An 11,881-nucleotide genomic window follows, 5' to 3' on the forward strand; every position below is an offset into this window, starting at 1 on the left:
AATCACCACCATGTAAAAATAAATCTCAATTCCCAAAAAAAGGAAATATAAAAATAATAATAAAATAATTTAATTTAATTTAATTAATAATAAAATATAAAAATTTGAAGACAAACCAAAACATTTTACACTTTTCTGTCAAAAAGTAACTATTTAATCCCTTAATCCACAGAATAAATGGGCCTAAGTAATTCGTATCACCTATTCTCTCATCAAACTCAAAAGTGCTTTATTGTCAATATAAACATAGAAGTTGTAGACAAAGCCAATAGACTGTACATTAAAGGAATTAAAACGAGAAACTAATTTAAAATAAAATAAAATTATATAAGACTTTGAAAAATATTTAAATGCTGATCATTAAAAAATTCACCTAAACTATAGTACGCTTTACTAGCAAGAAATATTTTCGTCCTTGTACGTAGGCTTTTTTCAGTCTTAAGTTGTCTTATTTCTAGTGGAAGTTTATTAAACAGCTTTCTACCTCCATATATGATAAAGCTACGGACAAGTTCAAAATGAGGAATGGGTAGCCTTAACAAATAATTTTGTCGCGTATTATAGTGACTTCCTAAGTGGAGTTCCTGTTTATATTTTCTAAAAACTAAGCAAACTGTTTCCAAAATAAAAATACAACACAGGGTTAAAATATTATGACTTACAAAAATTGGGCGACATGAGTCACGAGGCTTGGCCCCACATAGATATATAATGGCCCTTTTCTGGAGTACAAACACTGAACTAAAAAGTGAATTTGAACATGAACCCCAAAAGCAAATTCCATATCGAAGGTGCGACTCGATAATCGCGAAGTATGTAGATCTGGCGATGGAGAAATTAAGACTTGTGGCAATAACCTTTAGGGCGTAGCAGCCTGATGAGACTTTTCTACATACATTCACAATATGGTCTTCAAATTTAAGGAACTTGTCTATGGAAAGACCCAAAAACTTACTGAACGGTGGCATGGTGATGACTTCATTATTTAAACATATATTATTTGTATTACATTTAAAATTAAGGATATTTGTTTTGGAAACATTAAATGTCAAAAAATTTGCATCACACCATTCTTTTATTTTTAACAAATCTGCAAGTATATTGGCCTCCATTTGAGAAACATCAGAGTCATGCCAGAGGATGGTGGTATCATCGGCAAACAATGTAAATTTGCCAGTTACCTGGAGTTGTGGCAGATCGTTCACATAAATGAGAAAAAGTAAAGGACCAAGTACTGATCCTTGCGGATCACCCACATTAATTATATTAAGTTCCTTAGAGATACCACCATTAAATTTGACAGCCTGGACACGATTTGATAAGTAGGAACGAAACCACTCAAGGGCAGTTCCTCTGAAACCATAGAGCTCCAGTTTCATCAGCAGCACTCTGTGACTCATGCAGTCAAATGCCTTGGACAAGTGACAGAATACCGCTGCTGCAACTTCACCAACATTTAGTCAGTGGTACAGGTGCTCTAGAAAGCTAAAGGTAGCATCATTTGTGCTCACAGACTCACGAAAGCCAAACTGCTGAAGACTCAATAGGCCAAACCTATTTAAAAATGAAACCATCCTCACCTTAACGAGCCGTTCCACTATCTTGGCTAAAGTAGGCAATAACGCTATAGGTCTAAAGTTAGAAGGACAGTCGCGATCGCTACCCTTGTAAAGAGGAACAATCATTGCTCTTTTTAAGCACTCTGGGAAAACTCTAGACATAAATGAAAAGTTAATTGACTCGGCCAAGACTTGCAAAGCAACAAGAGGTAAAACAGAAAATATATTAAGAGAAAGCCCATCCCAACCTGATGAACTCTTATTCTTAATATTAACCATTAACTGTTTAAGCTCTTCTACACTTGTGGGGGCAAAAAAGAAAGATTCGGCTACTACCACATTGCTGAGATAGCTCCTGGGATCTATTTTTTGTGAGAGATTGGCTGCAAGGTTACTAGCAATATCACAGTAGAAGGAATTGATGACATTGGAATCTAAGGTACTTGGAATAACCAAGACATCATTTTTGCCCTTAAGCTCATTTAAAATCTTCCAAGACTCTTTGCTCTGTTGGGGGAATTATTTATCCTGCTTTGAAAGTAGGTCCACTTAACCATTCTGATTGAGTTTCTGTAAATCTTGCGGTATCTGTTATAATAATTTAAAAAGTTGCATTGTTCATAGCGTATTTCCTAATGTAAAAAAGAGAGCGCATATTTTTCCCAGATACTCGTAAACCCTTAGTATACCAAGGTTTTCTATTTTGTTTCTTAATATTGACAACAGGAAAAGCAGTGTTAAAATTGTTTAATACTATTTGATGAAAGCTATGCAGTGGGTTAACAGTAGTCAATACATTATTCCAACTTGACATATTGCAAAGCAAAGAGACTTGACTTGAGAATCTTATATTTAAATTAAATATTATCTTGCTATCAACTATCCTGAATTTCTAACTTAATAAAACTAAACCCAAAAATCCCGAATAATAAAGTTTTAAATACAAACAAATTTTAAGGCCGGACCTGTGCAACTTTTCACGCTTGAGTGGCTGGGAGTAAGGTCAGACGTCTAACAAAATAGTACGTGGATGTCTGATGTCAAATTTCACGAATCAAATGTATAAATTTAAAAAATTATGTTTAAAACATTTATTTATTTAATGAAATGATTAAATACCGCTTAGAATTTTACTCTTTCGACATAAAATATTGCGATTAAAACATGTGTAACATGATAATATATCTTTGAACTGGACTTTACCAACTCGCCCGTGTGTATCGAGCCTAACAGAGAACGCGGACTATAAATAGGTTGATGACAACCCATAAATGCTGCGTTCTCGATTTTGATATCCATTGGACGCTAGCTTCACACACATCAATTTCAAAGCGATTTAGTAAGCGATACGATACAGTAAAGTTAACTTATTTCGATGATCCTTGCTGAAGAGAACCAGATTCTGCAATGGGAGTGAGACAATTAATAGGAGGCATATTCCTAGACATCAAGAGCAACAAGAGCTGAAGAGTTCTGCAGAAAATTATTGAGAAAATTGGAAATAGACAATGTTCAAATCTACATAAATGGTCAAGCTCACTTAAATGTAAAACATTGTGAAAACTGCAATATTTATGAATATGGACTATGATATGGTCAGTATATATATATATAGCATATTTTCCGGAAAACTGGAAATAATATAAATTTTCAATTGATGTTTATCCCTAGACAAAGTGGATTCATATGCAAAATTGTAGAAATAATTTAAGAACATTCTCCAAACTTATCTTTGTTTCTATTATATATATAGCAAATATTATTATATATCAAATATAGCAATCAGAAAAGATGCAGATAACATAACGCTAAGCACCAAAAAAAAAATTACATATCGAAAAAAGAGACATCAAGTTTATATGGATTACCGAGCCACATTGGAATATAAGGAAATGAGACAGCAGACAAACTTGCAGCAGAAGGAAGACAGAATAATACCATAGAACAACCAAATAAAATACAACCTTTAAAATTCCTTAAACTAATTTTAAAAAACCTTTGGAGAAAATGGATGCTCATAAATGACAACTGGAAACAGGGAAAAGGTGGCAGCTATGCACAAATGCATAAAAGGAAACATGGTTTAACAATGTGAAATACACAAACAGGGTTATAATACTGCTGCAGCACTGAAATATAATACATTTTAAAGAAGACCCAAACAAAAGTGGACAAAAAGAAACACTAAATCATCTCATCTTCTACTGTACCTTGAGGGAAAATCACTGCAAGGAATATTACTTGCAAGCCACACGGGAACTATTAGGACCAGTAGACATCAAGAACATTCCAAAAAAAACCAGCGACAATGACCATGTACAAAATCATAGAATACCTAAGAAAAGATCAACCTTTAAAAAAAGAAAAAAAACCATACAAAACTGGAAGAGACTATCACATGGAAGGCATGGAAAGATCCAGACATTCCTCTAAAGTATGCCTTTCATGAGTAAGCAATATGTGGGTGGTCCTGTGCAAAAACGGGAGATTAACAAGAAAGAAGAACCTTTGTTTCTAAATCTCTCTAAATGTCTTACATTATAAATGGTTGTTCAGTTAAAATAAATACCACATTCGCAAATTTTAATAATCACAATGTAGTTTTAGATAATTTCTTATTTAAGATGAAGTTTATCAAGCATCATGGTCAAGAGATTAGTTAGGGGGTTATAAATATGTTGTGAACATTAATAATCAATGGTGGATCTGTAATGATAATAATATTCTTAAAGTATCTAATTTTTACAATTAAAATATGTCTATTTGATGATATTAGAATTAATTACAAATAGATAATTAACAAACACTTATGTTTCATAATTTAGATATTTTCGTTTTTTGCTTCTTTTACTTTAAAGGAATCAAACATAATTATATATAAGCATTTCATAATTTTTAATAGACAATGTTTGTGATCAAATAATAAATACCTACATTTTTTCTATACTGTATTTATTACCACTATCTTATTGTCCAAAGTAACAAATATAATACACCTTATAAATATAGAATTTCAGATACATATTCTTGAAATAAATTGCCTTATTTTGAAAAAAACCGTCCAATTAAACATAATAACTATAACTGTATAAGATAAGAAAGCTATTGGTAAAACTTCTAAATAATATAAGAATGAGGAAACAAAAAATAAATATAAAATATATTATTACTTAGAATAAATAGAAAATAAAAAATGGTCCATATATTTTTTTTCCATATTATATAATTTTTGTTTATATAATGTATAGTACAAAATATTGATAGCTCAACTTGAATTTATAGTTTCTCAACAGTTTTAATTTTTGAAATTTCAGAAACTTAGAATTTCAAGTAGTCATAATAACACAATGTTTCTATTTGTTAAAATTGTTTTAGTCATTTGCCAACAACAAGAATAACAGGTTATTAGTGATTGAGTTATTTAAAATTAATATTGTGACCAACAAATATTTTAAAAATCATTATAATTTGTTTCTATCATAAACTATGATTGCCTTATAGTTTTAACTACAGCACCACTGGACATTAATAGCAACTTAAGTAAATAAAAAGGCTTAAAAAAGTACTAAAACAGATAAAAATACTAAAGTAGCAAAAAGCCCAATAAAACTACAAGGAGCTAAAAAAAATTAAAGTTGATTTGTGCTAAATCATTAATCCAACGTGTATCTTTAATGCATCTTTTTTAATTTTAATATTTTGGGATTGTATCGATCTCCATCTGGTAATTTAGATTTGTTTTTAGAAAAGTTAGAGATCCTCTTAAGTGAAATTTCGGTTAATGCGATGTTGATTCTGACTGGCGATCTTAATGTAAATTTTTTAGACAAATCTAATGAATCAAATCGAATGCTTTTTAATCTGTTAAACTCATTTAATTTTAAGATGCACGTGGATCAGCCAACCCGGATTTCAGCATTTTCTTCCTCACTGATAGATTACTTCTGTGCGAATTTTAACCAACACGAAAATCAGTGTACAACAATCAATGCCGGTTTGTCTGACCATGAGGCAATAGTGGGATTAGTAAAGCTTAATAGTGCAGCTAATGAGAATAGGTTTGCACGCGATAGACTTTATACTAGAGCTAATTTCCGCAAATTCTCCTTGCTTTGTAATATGTCAAGTTGGAATAATGTATTGACTACTGTTAACCCACTGCATAGCTTTCATCAAATAGTATTAAACAATTTTAACACTGCTTTTCCTGTTGTCAATATTAAGAAACGAAATAGAAAACCTTGGTATACTAAGGGTTTACGAGTATCTGGGAAAAATATGCGCTCTCTTTTTTACATTAGGAAATACGCTATGAACAATGCAACATTTTTAAATTATTATAACAGATACCGCAAGATTTACAGAAACTCAATCAAAATGGCTAAGTGGACCTACTTTCAAAGGAGGATAAATAATTCCTCCAACAGAGCAAAAGAGTCTTGGAAGATTTTAAATGAGCTAAGGGGCAAAAATAATGTCTTGGTTATTCCAAGTACCTTAGATTCCAATGTCCTCAATTCCTTCTACTGTGATATTGCTAGTAACCTTGCAGCCAATCTCTCACAAAAAATAGATCCCAGGAGCTATCTCAGCAATGTGGTAGTAGCCGAATCTTTCTTTTTTGCCCCCACAAGTGTAGAAGAGCTTAAACAGTTAATGGTTAATATTAAGAATAAGAGTTCATCAGGTTGGGATGGGCTTTCTCTTAATATATTTTCTGTTTTACCTCTTGTTGCTTTGCAAGTCTTGGCCGAGTCAATTAACTTTTCCTTTATGTCTGGATTTTTCCCAGAGTGCTTAAAAAGAGCAATGATTGTTCCTCTTTACAAGGGTAGCGATCGCGACTGTCCTAACTTTAGACCTATAGCGTTATTGCCTACTTTAGCCAAGATAGTGGAACGGCTCGTTAAGGTGAGGATGGTTTCATTTTTAAATAGGTTTGGCCTATTGAGTCTTCAGCAGTTTGGCTTTCGTGAGTCTGTGAGCACAAATGATGCTATCTTTAGCTTTCTAGAGCACCTGTACAACCGACTGAATGTTGGTGAGGTTGCAGCAGCGGTATTCTGTGACTTGTCCAAGGCATTTGACTGCGTGAGTCACAGAGTGCTGCTGATGAAACTGGGGCTCTATGGTTTCAGAGGAACTGCCCTTTAGTGGTTTCGTTCCTACTTATCAAATCGTGTCCAGGCTGTCAAATTTAATGGTGGTATCTCTAAGGAACTTAATATAAATGTGGGTGTTCCGCAAGGATCAGTACTTGGTCCTTTACTTTTTCTCATTTATGTGAACGATCTGCCACAACTGCATGTAACTGGCAAATTTACATTGTTTGCCGATGATACCACCATCCTCTGGCACGACTCTGATGTTTCTAAAATGGAGGCCAATATATAAATAAATAAATAATGGCTTTATTTGTACTTTTCAATAGTGTACATAGGCGAAGTCTAGCCAAAGGCTAATCTACTTAACTTATTTAAAAAAAGTAAGCAAAATTATTTTAGATAGCACAACAGAAAGAAAAAAATTAACATTTGTAATGGTAACACTAATATTAATATAAAAATAAACAGATATACACCCATTGGTCCATAAAAATCAAAAAATTATAAAATAAGAAATACCTACTGACAATTTAGCTATTCTGTTTTGTTAAAAAATGCAGCTTTAGTTTTTTCTTGAAACCCGCTACTGACATTTCTTTTATATGATTCGGAACAAGGTCATTGTAAATTGCCACAGCATTATACAGAAAACTACGACTAAAGAAGGCTGTTCGATATCTAGGAATTGACAACTTATTTATAAATCTCAGATTTGCTTCATGTAAATTTTTCCGAAAAGTAAGTTTTTTGCGGAGGTAGGGAGGAGTAGACGACGCTAGCAGTCTATGCACAAAAGCCGCCAATTGCAAAAAGAATAGATTTTCCACGCGCAGCCAACTAAGTTCACATAGCCTTGCAGAAACTCTATCATACTTTCTCAGTCCATAAATAAATCTGCAGCATTGATTTTGCAGCTTTTGCAAACGGTACGTAGTGATTTTGTCTAAACATGGAAAATAAACAATATTGCAGTAATTCATAATAGGTAATACTAAAGACTCACACAGTTTTTTCCTTACCTTAAAATTAATTATATTTCTGTTTGCATACAATGGCTTTAAAGAATAGTATGACTTTTTAATAACATTAGAAACGTGTAACTTAAAGCGCAATTCATCATCCAAAAGCAATCCAAGATTTTTTGCACATTTAACCATACTTAGCTGATTACCTCCCACAAAAAGCTTTAAACCGTCCATTGCTATTCTTTTTTTGTTTTTAGAAGTAAAGCACATAACACAACACTTTGAAGGATTGAGTTTTAAATTATTTTGAGAGGAAAAGAAGGAAATTCTAGAAAGATCGTCGTTTATTTTATTTGATGCCTCCAATACAGATTCAGCTTTAAAAGAATGATAAATTTGCATATCATCCGCGAACCCCTGGATCTGGCAGTATTTTACAACTTTAAACAAATCAGAAATAAGAGAGGTCCCAAAACAGATCCCTGAGGTACTCCAGATGTTATATATTTGATATTTGAAAAAGTCTGATCTTCCAAGACCACCATTTGCCTTCTGTTGGATAAGTAGGATTTAAAAAACATTTGGGAATCATTATCAAAGCCATAATAAGCCAATTTTGCCAAAAGCAAATGATGATCCAATGTTTCAAATGCTTTGGAAAAATCAAGCATGATAAGTGCTGTGGATTCACCTTTATCCATTGCAGAAATTATCTCTTGGGTAACGTTTAGTAAGACAGATGTCGTGCTATGTTGTTTTCTAAACCCAGATTGCTTATGCGGAATAATATTATTCGAGGTGAGAAAGTCATAAATTTGCGGCTGTATAAACTTTTCCAAAACTTTAGCGATGACCAGGATAATTGAAATTGGTCTAAGGTCGCTGAAATTAGTTGGATTATTAATTTTAGCTAAAGGTGTTACGAGAGAAATTTTCCACATACCCAGGAAATACCCAGCTTCTAGGCAACAGTTTATAATATGCGTAATATGTGGAGATAGCTTTGGAATACAGTGTTGCAACATTAACGCTGATATTGAATCACAACCGTGTGCATTTGATTTTAGGCTTAAGACTATTTTAGAAATGTCCTCAACTTTGGTTAATCGAAATGAAAAGTTTAGATCATGTTTAAACTGTTTGTTCTGGAAATTAGCAACTTCTTCGGGGCAACTACCTAACGGGCTATAAATTGAAGCAAAATAGTCATTCATTTTGTTTGGATCTCGGAGATTTAAAGGAATAGAACGATTAGAGACATTTTTTAGACTTAGATTATTAATAGCTCTCCATAACTGTTTACTATCTCTGATGTTCTGATGAAATTGCAGATAATTTCTTTTTTCTCGCCTAATCATTCCCACCACAAGATTACGCATCTGTCTATAATATGCCCAATCAGTCAAATTTTTAGATTTTTTAAAACTTGACAATGACTTATTTTTTTCTTTTATAAAAAGCTGCACATTTGCAGTTATCCACGGGGTATAAGGCTTAGAAATTTTTGACGTCGTAAAGGGTGCATGTCTATCAAATAATGAGCAAATATATATTACTAGTAAGATACTGAATTTTTTCGTCTAGATTATTGATATAGTACACATTATCCCACACAATTTTATTCAGGTCCTTATAAAAATCATTTTTATTAAAATGTTTAAAATTACGATAGAGTTTCGTTTTTATCTCCCTACTCCGTGCCGCAATCTCGATACTGCAGAATATAGCTTGATGGTCACTAATTAGATCAGCGTTAAGTACTGCTGTACTTGTAACATCTATATATGTGCAGATTTGTTAAAAATAAAAGACTGGTGTGATGCAAATTTTTTGACATTTAATGTTTCCAAAACAAATATCCTTAATTTTAAATGTAATAAAAATGATATATGTTTGAATAATGAAGCCATCACCATGCCACCGTTTAGTAAGTTTTTGGGTCTTTCTATAGACAAGTTCCTTAAATTTGAAGACCATATTGTGAATGTATGTAGAAAAGTCTCATCAGGCTGCTACGCCCTAAGGGTTATTGCCACCAGTCTTAATTTCTCCATCACCAGATCTGCATACTTCGCGATTATCGAGTCGCACCTTCGATATGGAATTTGCTTTTGGGGTTCATGTTCAAATTCACTTTTTAGTTCAGTGTTTGTACTCTAGAAAAGGGACATTAGATATCTATGTGGGGCCAAGCCTCGTGACTCATGTCGCCCGCTTTTTGTAAGTCATAATATTTTAACCCTGTGTTGTATCTTTATTCTGGAAACATTTTGCTTAGTTTTTAGAAAATATAAACAGGAACTCCACTTAGGAAGCCACTATAATATGCGACAAAATTATTTGTTGAGGCTATCCATTCCTCATTTTGAACTTGTCCGTAGCTCTATCATATATGGAGGTAGAAAGCTGTTTAATAAACTTCCACTAGAAATAAGACAACTTAAGACTGAAAAAAGCCTACGTACAAGGACGAAAATATTTCTTGCTAGTAAAGCGTACTATAGTTTAAGTGAATTTTTTAATGATTAGCATTTAAGTATTTTTCAAAGTTTTATATAATTTTAATTTTAATTTAATTTTATTTTAAATTAGTTTCTCGTTTTTATTCATTTAATGTACAGTCTATTGGCTTTGTCTACAACTTCTATGTTTATATTGACAATAAAGCATTTTTGAGTTTGAGTTAATGGTTGGTCTGTACATATTATTATAATTTTATTATTGTCTCGTAAATGTATAAAGTATTAGTTTTGCTTCTTTTAATGAAACATTTTTTGAATCCTATTTAAATAGCTAAAATGGTGATAGTATTCAAATATATGGCTAATCAGGTACAAATACCAATATTTTTTCGTTGAGCTGGTGAACCTTAGATTAGTATTTAGCATCATACAGAACAAAAAGTTTTTTAATTGCAGACCCATTTGATGCTGGAAACCTATAACATGACAAAATCGCAAAATTTACCCTATTTAAAACAAAAGTATTAGTACTAATGCATACTTTACTAAGGGAAATTAATACGCCTATTTAAAAAAAGCAAAACTCCATCATTTTGATTAATTCTACTATTGTTATATGTTATTGTTGTTGCAGATCCTAGGCCCATTATTATTTCTTAAATATACTTCAGATTTACCCGGTCTTGTTAAAGATTCTGAAATACATCAGTATGCTGATGACACTCAATACATACATTATTTTGACTCTGCTAATTTTGATAACGTGGCTGTTACTATTAACGCTCATCTGAACGTAATAAATCAATTTTCAAAACAGCATAACCTTGTCATTAATCCTAATAAAACAAAACTGGTTTTGTTTTCAAACCGAGGATCACATAAAAATATAATGGAAACTGTTCACATTTAATTGGATAACGAACCTATTTTGTTCTCTGATAACTGTGAAGGTTCTGGGACTTAAAATAGGCAATTCTTTAAGGTTTAAGGAACATGTTAATACTCTTCTGCAGAGGTGTTATTTACGCATGCGTATGTTTTATGCCAATAAACACATTTTAAATTTTAAAACTAGGAAAAAACTCGTAGTGGCTCTTGTTTTATCTACTTTAAATTACTGCCTTATAGTTTATTATCCTTGCTTAGACCAAATAAATCGTTACCGCCTGCAACGCGTGCAGAATACTTGCTGTAGATTTATTTTTAACCTCGGAAAGTTTGATCATGTATCAGACTCTATATTTCAGTTGAGGTGGTTAACGCTACCTTACCTATTCAAATTCTTCACTTCTACTTTTCTTTGTCGATTATATGTTAGTCAAAGACCTGAATATCTTTTTGAAAAGTTACCAAGAAACCAGGTTCACACTCGAAATATTAGATACAATATCTTGACCATGCCGCACCATTCCACGGCTCTGTTCGAGCGATCTTTTACTTATAATGCCGTTAAGTTCTTTAATACTTATAAACCAATATTTAATACTTCGTTAAATGTTTATAGGAAATATTATAGACTTTTGTTTTTAAATCAATCCAAAATATAGTCTAGTTTTCTAGAAGATAAAGGCTTTATATTTAGGTACTTGTTACTTTTTTTGTTTTTTTTTCTCGTTTTCTCCATTTAAACTGTGATTGTTAGGAACGTTAAGAGTTAAAGAGTAGCTTTAAGCTAATATTCGCCTTCTTTGGCAATGTAGTATTAAGTAATATTGTAAGATTAATATTGCTTTTTTTTAATAAAGACATATTATTGTTATTATAACGTATAGTTCATTTTGCTAAATCAT

The 11,881-nt window shown here is 32.1% G+C and overlaps 1 protein-coding gene across 1 annotated transcript in view; it reads right to left on the reverse strand.

The window, feature by feature from the left end:
* LOC126737850 (zinc finger CCHC domain-containing protein 10-like) overlaps nt 1-11,881 on the reverse strand; it is a 621,641-nt gene that overhangs the window by 391,609 nt on the left and 218,151 nt on the right. The gene's annotated exons all lie outside the window — the stretch shown is intronic.

Source organism: Anthonomus grandis, chromosome 6 (assembly GCF_022605725.1).
Source record: "Anthonomus grandis grandis chromosome 6, icAntGran1.3, whole genome shotgun sequence".
NCBI classification, from domain to species: domain Eukaryota; kingdom Metazoa; phylum Arthropoda; class Insecta; order Coleoptera; family Curculionidae; genus Anthonomus; species Anthonomus grandis.